The 13027-nt window shown below is 39.7% G+C and overlaps 1 pseudogene; it reads right to left on the bottom strand.

Moving 5' to 3' along the window:
* Positions 1–11192, bottom strand: part of LOC129668668 (S100P-binding protein-like) — a 138822-nt pseudogene extending 127630 nt beyond the window's left edge.
* Between the last annotated feature and the right edge of the window lie 1835 nt (positions 11193–13027).

Raw genomic sequence — 13027 nt, 5'->3', positions numbered from 1 at the left:
AGCACACAGTTCTAGAAATAACATGGTGATGACACCAGTAAGTTAAACCAGATGGCATGTTTGATAGTGTCCTATGTGTGCCATAGACTTTGCAGTCACCCTTTGAAAATCTACTCTGTCCTTAATACTGAAGTTGGAAGGAAGCTCTTTGCATCTCCCCCATGTTTTTCTTGATGTATCATCAGCCTGTTTCTTCTTAGACTCTGCATTTCAGTTGAAAATAGAGAAGTCTTAAAAGCACCCTTCCATTGACTGAAGGGCCCTTAGGTTTTATACTTCTTTCATTAACTTAATTAGCTGACTGTAGTTGCTGGTGGACTAGTTTGTGTTAGGAATGAGCAAAGTGGCAAAGTTTACCATGTGGTGTCCTTTTTACACACCGGTGTATGGATAGGTGGTTAGCCTATCTATCACCAGGTATGTTGCTGGTAATCTCATGTAAGGGGTGAGATTTTCTACCCTAGTTTTAAATTTTAATATCTTCAGCAGGTGAAGTTAAAGAACTCAGCCAAAGGTGAAGAAAAACCACTTCATACTTGTACCAGACCTGGGTGAGTCTCAGCCTGTGAGCTTTGTATGGAAAGGGTTTATTTTTTATGATTTTATATCATGTGTATCATGTGAGTGTGGTGGAGTGTGTGTATATAAATTCAGGTATGTGCGGAATCTGTATATGTTGGATCCCTTGGAGCTGGAGGTGCACGGAATTATGAGCCTCCTGGTGTGGGTGCTGGGAACAGAACTCAGGTCCACTGCAAACTCAGTAAGTACTTTTAAATGCTAGGTCATCTCTCCAGCTCCTGTGTATACATTTTGGCAACGACCCTGTTGAATGAAATAGCCATCAGCTGAAGCGAATGGCTTCACGAATGTGACAATTTAAACTTAAGTTAGTTCAAATTAAATAAATCTAAGACTCTTCCCAGTCAGAGTAGCCATGCCTCACACACTCAGTGCCTATGGCTAATGGTCACTACGCAGGCTGTGAAGTTGTTGCGTGTTCTCAGCATTGCAAGGAATTAATGGCATTTATCCTGGAGGGCCGAAGAACCTGTTATCCTATTTACATTCTCATTATTACCCAGGAAAGCAGCTTTCAGAGCTTGGGATCCTTTTCTTAGGTGCTTGAGTGTCTGGTGAAGGCTGATCAATGGCTGAAGTTCAAAGCAAAAGTTGATTCACAGGTGCTAAGTGATGGGATGGTAGGGGTACAGTTCTGGAGTGTGGCTGCGCAGTAGAGTTGCTGTAGGTAATGGTAAGGTATCTACGAGGGTAGTACATCTACAGAGATGTATGATGCATCTCAAGAGGTGAGGAGGGGTCTGACTGCTTTCACAGTGAGTAGGTGAGCAATGAGCACATACATGTGTTTACCCTGGTATCCATGGCAAAATGTAGATACTGAGTTTCTATAGGTGGTTTTCTTCCTTCCTTCCTTCCTCAGGCTGGTAAGGCCACACATATTAGGGGTTGACTTTAATTTTTTTTCACCATTTCTCCCTGTAAAAAGTCTTCTTTGGCTCTTTAGAGAGGAGAAAGCTGCTTACGTTTGGCTGGAACCTATGGCATCGCCTCTGGGACTCGGGTTCAAAGATGAAGTGAGTGAGGGCAACAGCTTTCTGCATTACATTATCGCCTGTCACTGCCTCTTACATCCCTGGTAAGAACAAGGTGGCCTCAGCATTCAGGGCAGGACCTTGAGCACCGGCCAGATGCCCAGCAGCTTGCTTGACCTCATTAAAATTGAGCAGTCATGTTAATGTTCGGGTTTGAGGCCAGATCTCTCAGAGTTGTTTAAAGTCTCTGGGAATATTCTCGCACAGGTTCGGCTTGTGATCTTTTCTTTGTATTTTCTGGAGCATCAAACTGAATGAAAATAGACCAAAATAGATCTACATATTGGAATTAAAAGCGATATTTATGTGTTGAAGAAAATTACATTCACTACTTGGCTAGTTACCTTATTCTTAAATTTAGTTCTAAAACTCTAGAAAATAGAATACTTAATCATTTATAGCTAAAGGAAAACAAATAAGCTACAAAATTGAAGTGCTAACTAGCCAGGATGGAGAATCATGATGGCTGGTGTTTGTTTTCGAGAGGTAGCGATAGGGTCCTGACAACCTCGAGTCAGTGCTGTGCTAACTCACAGTCTGACCTGTGTTTTCATGTCCGCCCCACTGAAGGTCAAAAACTGAATTTAGATGACAGAGAAAGTGTAGTACAAGGGAACAGTGCAGTTCTTAGCGGCTTTGTGGAGATCATGTGGGACTGGTCACTCATCAGATTTCTGAAAGCTGCAGATTTTCCTGAACATAAATCAAATCCCTGTCTATGAAGCATAACGCTTTTTCCTTTCAGTTTAATTATTTACTGCCGAAGGACATGCTTCTGCTCTTGTATAGGCTCTGGTGAACTTCCCTGCACAGTGGTCCTGTCAGGTTGGTGCAAATGCTTCCACTAATTGGTGTCCTGCCCTGTTGTCCTCATGCTGAGTTCAGCATGAAGCCGGTCTCTCTCAAAGAACAGGCTTAGTGTGATGAAAGCAACGCTGCAGAGCACAGCTGTGTGCTGCCGGAGAGTGTTTGTTCAGTCAACATGGATGCTTTTCAAACATAAACAACACAGGTGGCCAGACTTGATTGTTACTGTTAACTCTTATGGCAAGAATCTCCTGGCACTTGTGGGCATTCAGATACTCACTGGAAATTGATGACTCTGATGCTAATCACCCTAAGAAGTATTACTGGCCACAGAGAAGTGAAACCGCACTGTTCTGTGCCTCCAGTTGTCGTGGGCTTGCAATGGAGCTCTCTGGGCAACAATGTTGGCCGTTATTGTGTACCTGTGTTTTAGTTTCTTTGTCTACAAAGTCATCATTAGCGTCTGTAAGTTGGATAATGTTCTTAATATATCTGAAAATATAAAAGTATATGGCATAAGAGGGATGCAGAGGGAAGTGAGGATTTGGGAGCAAATCATGATTCAACTTTTGAAAATCATTCTTTACAAAGATTGAAAGTAGGAGGTGATGAATGAGGCAAGAAGCTGTTGTATCTTCCTAACAGAACCATCACATTTTATGTTTAAACCTAGAATCTACACTTTCTCTGAGTGGATTGCACCTTCCACACACCCTTGCCTTCATGGCGTCAGCTGAACTTTACAGCTGCTCAGCAAAGCGAATGGATACGGCAGCTGTCAGAATCCAGCATCTCAGATGTTCAAGCTGGAGATGGTCCACATCTATAGCTGTGAGCACGATTCTCCACAATTCAATTTAAAGTCCTGCTTCTGTGCTTTGGTGACTCTATTCAACCTTTTCAATACTTTTCATATATAAAAAATATACACCCTTACCCAGGCACAGTGGCATATTCCTATAATCTCAGCTCTTGGGAGGCAGAGGTAAAATATTGTCTTAAGATTGAGGCTTTGCCTGTACAGAAAGTTCCAGATGAGACAAAGGCTATGTAACAAGCCCCTGATTCAAAAACCAAACCAAACCAAACCAAACCAAACCAAACCAAACCAAACCAAACCAAACCAAACCAAAGCCTAGAGCCTTGCAATTTGTAGCTGGTGTACTGGCTTGATGCTTACTTAAACAAAGATTGGTTGATTTTCAATTTTCTGGTCATATTTTTATGAAGTGAGGCCATAAAATTGTGTTTTTCCTTATTTTCAAAGACACATAGATGTTGTCAATACTTTTAGAGATAGAAGCAGAAGAGTCTCACATGTACATGGTTGTGCCAGCTGGTAATCACCGTAGCAGGTGAGGAAAGGGGAAAGATAAGAAAGTGCCTGGTAAAACCCAACTCCTTCCTAAAGCTAGAAGAAACAGACTTAATCATAATTAGGAATAAATATTGAGATTAGCATTGCAGACTTGTACAAAGCCTGCTGTGGCTGCCATTTCCTCCTCCTCCTCCTCCTTCCTCTTCCTCTTTCTCCTACTCTTTCTCAGAAAAAAGCAAACACTGGAAAACTCTGGAAATTTTATATGCAGTGTGACTATTCTGCCTGAGCATGGAGGAAGAGGCCGATGCAAGCCAATTGTCATGGCTCCCTGAGACATCTTGACCTTGTGTTTTATCAATGGTCATGCAAACCTCCCATGGCCATGCCGATAAATCACAAGGGGAACCTCAAAAACCACTCATTCCCAAATTCAAAGAACAACCATGGGCTCTCATGTTAATATTTGTTTAGCTCTCTGGCAATGATTTTTCTGGGGAGCCAAAATTTCCTCTAAGCAAGAGGCAAACAGTTACATGAGTTTTATCAGGATTCAGCAAAATCATTCTGTGTAGCTTTTGGTGTACTGGGGTAGACTTTTTTCTTAGCTTTAAATTTCTTATGATCATATGAGCACTGTTTCAGTGAGTCAACACCTTGATAAATGACATTTTGTTTGCAACTTCTCTCCTTACAAAAGGTCTTCTCTTTTGGTCTGGCTGTTCTGACTGGCATTAACCTCAAAAGGGGCATTCTCCACATCCACTCATTTTCAAGCCAAGCCTCCCTTTAGTAGTTTGGCCAAACCCTCTTTATCTTGGGACACAGAGAAAAGACTTTTATTCTTGTTTTCGAAATCTTGCTGATTCTCTGAACAAACCTTCAGCCTGATCTTTTTTCCTTTTGTAAGTTACATAAGTCGTGCTGTGTGAACTAACATCTTGTCACTCATTGTCCTAAAGCAAGAGCCAAACTGGTGAGAAACCACCTACTGCTGAACTTCAAGCCTGTGCCAAAAAGGCAAGAGCTACATGCTGTTCTGTTGTGCCCTTGAGTGATCAAACAGTTCTGAGAGCAAACAGGAGCTTCAGCAGTGGGAATCAGAGGGCTCCAGGAGCCAAGCAGAGGGCAGAGATGCCAGGGAGGAATTTTCTTAAGGTGAGGTGACACTTGAAAAAACAGTGCCACTTGCTTTGAGCTTTGGTTCAGGGCGCTTGAGCACTCCCAGGGTAGGCGGGCTGATGCAAATGCTGTCCAGGGGTGGAAGAGCAACAGGGCACCACCTCAAGGGTGCGTTCCTTTCTCACTTGCCCTTTACTTGCCAATATTTATGCACATACTTACATTCTGAAATTGTTCTAGAAAATCTAAGGTGTCTCAGTCTCTTGTGTGGCTTCAAGTACACACTCAGACATGTGTGCATATATGAACTCCACAATGACCACCTCCCCACAGAGACTAACTGGTACTAGCACCTGTCAAAGAACCAGGTAGATAGATAGCAGGTGCTCCATAACGATACATGGAATGGGAAAAAAATAAATTATGGGAAGACGTATGGTCTATTTGAAAGCATTAACACTGAATTATGACTGTGAAGTCCTACAGTCATAAAGAAAGTGTTTTCTTCTTTATGAGCTATTTGTCACTCACATTGCTTTCTTAAATGACTTTAAGTGTACCGCGCCTATGACCCTAAGAACTCCAGGGGTTTTATTCTACAGGTTACTCAACTGACCCCTGAATGTGCTAACAGTGTTTGAGAGCTGGATCGGTGTGTTTCTTTCCCTGTATAACTCTTTGGGAGGATGTTTCCAGTAAGCATAATGATGAGGGTGAAACTATGTGTGCACCTTGGCAATAAGACTTGTATTTGAGACCCAGCATCTAAATAAGGGGACAGGGTTTGTAAATCTAATATACAGTTCTTGGCATGGTGGAAGTAAATCTCGAAACCTAATAAAGTGGCTCATTTAGAGTCAATGATTTTATAATGAAGGTCAGAGTACCTCCCAGTGAGTGACTTGGAAGGCAGCAGATCAGGCTTTAAATCAAAGGGCAGCTTTCACTCTTGTTTCCAACCATGGCACCTGTCAGTCTTCACTGGCCTCCTTTCCACATTGCACATGATTGACATCTATTCATTGGTGAGTGTTGTGTCCTCTCATGCGTACTATTCTATTCTTCATAGTGGGTTGCAGGCTCCTCTGGAATAGTGTAATGATGGGGAAATATTCTGTACATCTTGAACAGCTAATACTCCTGTATTTAGTTGAATCACACAGAAAGTTTCTTGTACAGTCCTCTGTAACACAAAAGGCAGGTGTAACTATCAAGATGTGAAGGATGAAAACAGTTACACATCCTTGGCTTTATTCCCTAAAAGGCAAAAGAATTAATCAATTATTTGATATTTTTCTTATCTCCCTTTTAGGTTTTCCATAGTGCCAAAGCAAGGCACAGTTTTCTTCTATCAAAGGGTTACTATATCTGAAGATAAAATAAGTAGAATACAGAAATGTTTTTGTCACTGCTGGGTTTAATATTTGTAAATAATGTGTTGTGATTCATTTCTCAGGAAAAACAAATGCTTTAGCTTCAAAAACTGTCTGTTAAACTGAGAGACAGGTGTATCATGTTTACAAGGGATATGACATTATAAACTCAGCCAGAACAACCCATCCAGATGTGCAGTGATCTGTATCCGTGAACCTGGAGGAGGCTGTCACAGTTTTATGGGTAATTTCTGCTTCTGAGTGTTTAGACACCTTAGCAGCCAACTGGAATGGGGCCAATATCAGCGACAACACACAGATGAAAAACCATTATCTAATCAACTTCCATCAAACCAGTGGTAAACAGCACTTCCTCGAAACACTTATTACAGATAACATTTCAGTTGTTAAATTTATGAAGTGTAAAGTTATGTAACTTCTTGAAAAAGTCAAGACTGCATTTTCATACCCACGTCCACCCACAAACACAGTTCAGCCGGAGAGGCACTAATAAGGTCATTTGACAAAAATAAATCACACAAATTGTATTTAGCAATTTTCAACATTTACTGAGAAAGTCCATGCACGGGGCATGGCCTTGCCAATTATGAAAAATGTTATTCTGAATAATTAGCAGAATGTGTTGACAAAAAATGTCAGCATGAGAGGAGGCAGCATGCTTTATCTACTGGTGTCTAAGAGAAACCTTTTTGAACCCAAAGCTTTGCTAATTTAACATGTTTTCATATTACTATAAATCGTTATTGCAAATTTGCTAAAGACAACATGGTCTTAGTAGAAGCGATTTCTCCTCTATATCATGACATGCAACATCAATTTTTTGGTTGGTAGAATGGTTAATCCATTTCTCTGTCTCAGAACTAGGCATTCTCCACAGTGAGAAAATCTACACACCAACTTGAATTCCCTTGCAGAGGTACCTTGAAACCCTCTTAGCTGTAGTCCTCTGTCGCTACATGTATAACACTGAGTTTTTTACGCCCTCCTTGTTGTTAGTTCCGTTGGACTCCTGTAGGAGAAACCTAGTCTCCTAATATACACAGTGATGGTGAACACAGTGATGATGACACAGATGGTCACTTTGATGCTTAGCTGCTCAGGGAATCTACAATTACATAGGTGCCTTCGAATATACATACAGGAGGAATTCCTGAACAGAATACATGATTCGGCATTGTAGAACGGGCTATTATTTTAGTGTCACAACAGAGCATCTCCTATTGACTTATCAGATTTCAGAGTCAAAAGGAGGTACACAGAATTAATGCCTGCCTTCATCATGTTTGTGAGAGAAAGTCTTTATAGGTGATAAGCATTCACCCCAATAAAACTTATAATTAGTTTTTTAGCTGGGAAAATTCTTTTCTCTCTTTGCAGTACTTAACCCTGACTGTGGACCTAATGTCTTTCCCATGCCTCCATTTGGTATCTCTGCTGCTTCTTCCTCCTCTATTAGAGTCCTTTTAGATTCCTTTACTTCTTTAAATGGAAGGTTATTTTTTTTTAATCACTGATGAGAACTTTTATTTCTTTTTAATGACATTAAACGCAACTGCTACAAGGAGGGAAAACATGATTAAAAAAGAGGCACCAAACTTCAGTTTCATAATTGATCCTGACAACGATGCTAGTAAAACAGTGCCCATATTACAATGCAAAACAATTGGATATTATAGGCTCTTTACTTACAAGTAAACTATTTATAAATAATATTTATTTTGCTTTGTCAAGACCCCTATGATAAGAATGTCATCATAGATGATAAAAGCTAGGTACACAGTTAAATACATATAACCCTTACTCAAACTTAAAAATACAGCAAGAATTTAATTTGCAATACAAGACCTAGACGCCAATGCCGAATGTAAAAGATATGCAGTTCTGAAGAGATTAAAATTCCAGGTTCTGCCCATTACCATTTTAAAGCTAACATGACCGATAATGAGTTTTCCTTGGCTTTTTTTTTTCTCCCTAAAGAACACCATGTTAACCACGAGAGAACAGCTTTGTCCTCCCCTCCCGCCCCCGTCCAACAGATTTAATTAGGTTGCTAATACCCTGAAAAAAATAAACAGAATTATCTGAAATAGAGGAAGTGTGATTGTTACATTTTCTAGTTAACCTGTCACTCTTCTGATTTGGCAAGGCAATGCTCCCATTATACATTCAGTCTTAAACCCTCAACTCTCATCAGAACCAGAGAGCAAGAACATCTCAGATTTTTGCCTAAGCAAAATGCCATCTCTACATTTCCTGGGTTATCCATGAGGAACTGTTCAGCCGCCATGCTAACTATTCCAGTTATATTTAATTTGAACTTTGTTTTGGTCCCAGTGGTGGATTGTTTGGCATATCTCATTCTATCAGGCTAACTTACAGCAACTTGGGCAAGTGACCAATGAAGTCAATGAAAATGGTGCCAACTGAGAGAGGAGACTGGAATATGTATTGCCTTTGCAAACTTAGTCCTAGAATCTAAATCAAATAATCAAGGAATAGAAAATTCCTTCTGATGGGGAAAAAAGTAAAAATCTGGACATGGTAGCACATACCTTTAATCCCATAATCAAGGCAGAGGCAGAGGCTGGCAGATCTCTGAGTTTGATGTCAGCCTGATCTACATTGGAGTCTGACCAAATGCTAAAATCTAAGGTGTAAGGGTACCTGTAACCAACAAGAGAAGAAAAACAAAACAAACAAACAAACAAAAGAAAAAAAAAAACTAAAACTCTACAAAGGGTTCCACAGGAAGGAGGTTCCGTGAACAACACTAACACATAAACTTGGGGTTCTGCAGAAGAAACTGAGGATTCCCAGACATCTCAATGGTGCTGGCCTATCATTAAGTCAAGATCCTGGTGGTAGTTCTTCAGCAAACAAAGGGAACTCTGAAAGGCATGTCTAGGTTTAACAGGATATAAGAACACTTCCTCTAAACCTCCAGGAGCAGAGTGGTCGTTGGGAGTGGAATAAAACAAACAAAAATTTTTACAAGGGGGGAAAAACCAAGCAGTCACAAGACCACAGAGTATTCAGAAGGGTCAGTTGGCTGTCTTCTGTCAGAGTGTCTACGAACACCATGAACAAGATATATTTAACAGAGAATAAAAAAAGCCAATAATAATGATTAAAAAATAAAGGCAGCTAATAGGTACAGAAAGGAGAGGATTTGTATTTTTAAACCTATCTTTTCAACAGGACTTTTCTCCTACTCCATCCTATTTCAAATGTCTTGAATTGCCAACCTTAAAATACTGACAAGTACTCAAGAGAATAAACATTTAAAATTTTGAAATGTGACTTCTTTCCATTCATGAGGCATCAGTGACATCACCAGCTCTTAGCCTGCAAAACAACTTCCTAAGAGTAGACAAGATATTTCTTTTGGGTGGTAAAGTTGGCTCTGCCTGTGCTTATAGCTGGTATTTTACTTAAGCCTGGATGTTCTGATTTCATGCAGGCCTTCAGGAGGGAGTGAACGTCATTTAAAATTTAAAAACAGCAGCAACAACAACAAGCAGAAAACCACCATTTAACATTGCTGAAATGTATATGGACAGACACACAAATCAGGAGGGTCCTCATAAAATTTTTTTTTTTCAAGACAATCAGGGGCATTCCTGAAAAGTGAGAAATTCTTTAAACAAAAATCTTGTGAAAAGAACAACCCAAAATATAAGAAAAATAAAGAATAGCAGAGGAAAATAAGATGTTGGTATGAACTGGACCCTGGGTAGGGACTGTCACAGTTGATGGGATGAAGCACATGGACAGTAAGAGAAGTCTGGGAGATGCTGGAAGCCATTGCGGCCATTGCTCCCATCAACCACTGATTCAAGCTGTGTCTTTGGAGCAGTCTCTGTTGGAACCGGGCATAATTTCATGTAATAAGATCTGAAGGATGCTGCCCGTTTGGGTTCTGCATGTGAACTTGATCTATCAGGCATCTAGCTCTTCCCTGGGTACCTTGGATAAAGTTTCCTGGGTCTTCGACATGAGCAGTGACTTTGCGGAGATAAATGTCCTTCTGTTTTTCTAGACCTGTGAAAACATCCTGGTTCTGGTTTGTAGAACGGGAATGCCTTTGCCTGGTCTCCTCTAACCTTCCACCTCCCTGGAATCCTTGTCAAAAGCATGTCTGCTTGATGAGCTGCCCACAACTGGAATTCTCACTTCACTATTTTTCCAGGATGATCCCCCGGAAGGAATCTCTGAATGGTTGGAGATCTGAGGCAACACCCAGTAGGATTTTTAGTTTCAGGTATGTATATATGTATTTTTTTTTTTTTAATCAGAGGCAGTTTGTTTGATGTTATTGTTTGAAGAAGAATAAAGCAGGTGCCCATTCCAAGCAGAGTTATTGGGACTGACGCCTTCAGGCTCAGTACAATGTTTACTTTTATTAGGATGAATGTAGTCTTCTCTCATTTGTTCCCTGAGAGAAGCAGGGTTTTCCATTTCTTTGGAGGAATCGAACTCATCCTTATCAAGCACAGGATCACAAACTTTTGGATTAAATAGTGCAACAATACTTACTTTGATAAGATTCTTTTCGAGTACAAAGTGTCTGTTTAATGATTTACAAGGAGCTGGTCCATGACCAACTGTTGTACTTAGTTGAGGTTGTTTGAAGAATCCAGGGGTCTCACAAGCTGGTCCCAAGCTGTAACAAGAATTTTCTTGAGAAGGATCAGGTCGAATTTGAATCTTTCTCTCTCCATACTCATCATGCCCATCATCATTGTCCTTCAAGAGCATCTCAATCTTTTCCTCTGTGAAACTGAAATGGCCATCATCTCTTCTCCATCAGAAAACTCCAACAAAGAGTCACCCAATTCATCTTCATCCAGGCACCTCAAGAAAATGAGGTATTGTTTTCAGGCAAAAAAAAGAGGTGCCAGAAGACTGCTGAGAGGGCAAGAGTGAGCACGTCATATCTCTGGAAGCTCGGTCAAAGGCTGGGCAAATGGTTACACCTCATTCCGCCCCCTGTATCATTTTATCCAAATGGAAGCTTTTTACATCATGTATTATTTGCTTTTTTTCTGGTCCACTGGCAGCTGCCTCAAAGCTCCATTGTGTTTATACTAACACTTTTCAAGACCATTTCCTCTCTCCTGAGATATTGAGGTACTATCATTCATTCATCCATCCATCCATCCATCCATCCATCCATCTATCCATCCATCCATGCATCCATCCACCAACCACCCACACAACTACCTGCCAATCTATCCACCCACCTATGTTTTTTGTGCTTTATACTTTCTTCAGAATCCTGAAAGCCATACAAATTTCTCTAAGAGTTGTCCCTTTTTTTCATTTTTGTGAATTGCAGCATAATTATCATAGTATTTGGGAACTAAAACTTGAACTTCATGTTGAATCTACTTTCACTGCAACATCTGATTTAGTTCTGTATTTTTGTCTTATTAATATGTCTTGTGTTTCTTCCCTTCTCATTGACAACTCTCAATTTATGTTTTTTATCATCTTCTTTATAAAAAGTTAACAACTTTTGATAGGCTGTGGAGTCTTTTTTAGATAACAATTTATTTTACTTTAAATTTGTTTTATGAAAATATATTTTCCTCTCATTATAACTACTTTGTTTCCAAAGTTATCAGTTTTACCCACTAAGCATCTATTGAATAGAATTAAAATATGGTCCAGTGATGTATCTGCTAGTAAATACCCAAAGGAAAATATACCAAACCTCACCTCAATGAGGGCTGAGGGAGGTTGGAGAGTTGGCTCAAAGGTTAAGAGCACTGGCTGCTCTTCCAGAGGTCCTGAGTTCAATTCCCAGCAACGACATGGTGGCTCACTACCATCTCCAAAGAGATCTGGCACTCTTTTCTGGCATGCAGGTGCACATGAAGACAGAACACTGTATACATAATAAATAAATAAATCTTAAAAAAAATGAGGCTGAGTTTCCAAACTCACTGCAACATCATTTATATAGTTACAACATGCACTCTAAGAGCCCATTGACAAAGAATGGCTACACACACACACACACACACACACACACACACACTTCAGCATGAATAAAAAAGAAGACTTAGTCATTTGACAATGATAAATGAACTGATACACAGAAAGTCTAATCATGCATGCTACAACTAAGATATGGAATTTTTAAAAGTCGGGCACATAGAAAACTATAATAGTATCCATCAGAGATGGGAGATGGAATACATCAGAAAATATTAACTCAAAGAGTTTGATCTTTCAGCTGCACAAGATAAGTCCAGGGGTTCAATATGCTGTGGGAAGATTGCCAAAGATTCTCCATTGCATATTGAAAAACAATGTTAGAGTCCTTTTAGGGTGCTCTAAACATATAAACCCACACACACACAAAACTTACTGCATATAGGCATGCTAACTTGCTTAGCAAGAACAATCATTTCACTATACACACAGGCATCCAAACATGGCTTTCAGCTTAAATATATATGATGTTATCTTGAGTTTGTACTTGTTGCTTGAGATTGTAATTAACCTCAGAACACATGCATAAGACATTCATTCTTTTGTCCTTAAGAAATTTGTAAACAGTAAATCAATAACCTTATTATTGAGTGACTTCTATTATAAGAGAAACACTTTCATACATTGAAGGTAGATACACAGGATTTCGTATGTGCTACAATTTATTTTAATTTTTAAGAACCAGATTAAATAATATCTACAGTATGGTGTTTTCTCTCATCTCATGTGATAATATCTTTTCATTTGAAGTCCCATGTAGTTCACTTTTC

The sequence above is a fragment of the Psammomys obesus genome, unplaced genomic scaffold (genome assembly GCF_907164565.1).
Source record: "Psammomys obesus unplaced genomic scaffold, mPsaObe1.curated_primary_1811, whole genome shotgun sequence".
Taxonomy (NCBI): domain Eukaryota; kingdom Metazoa; phylum Chordata; class Mammalia; order Rodentia; family Muridae; genus Psammomys; species Psammomys obesus.
The sequence above is the reverse complement of the archived record's forward strand: the minus strand, read 5'-3'. Positions and strand labels throughout refer to the sequence as shown.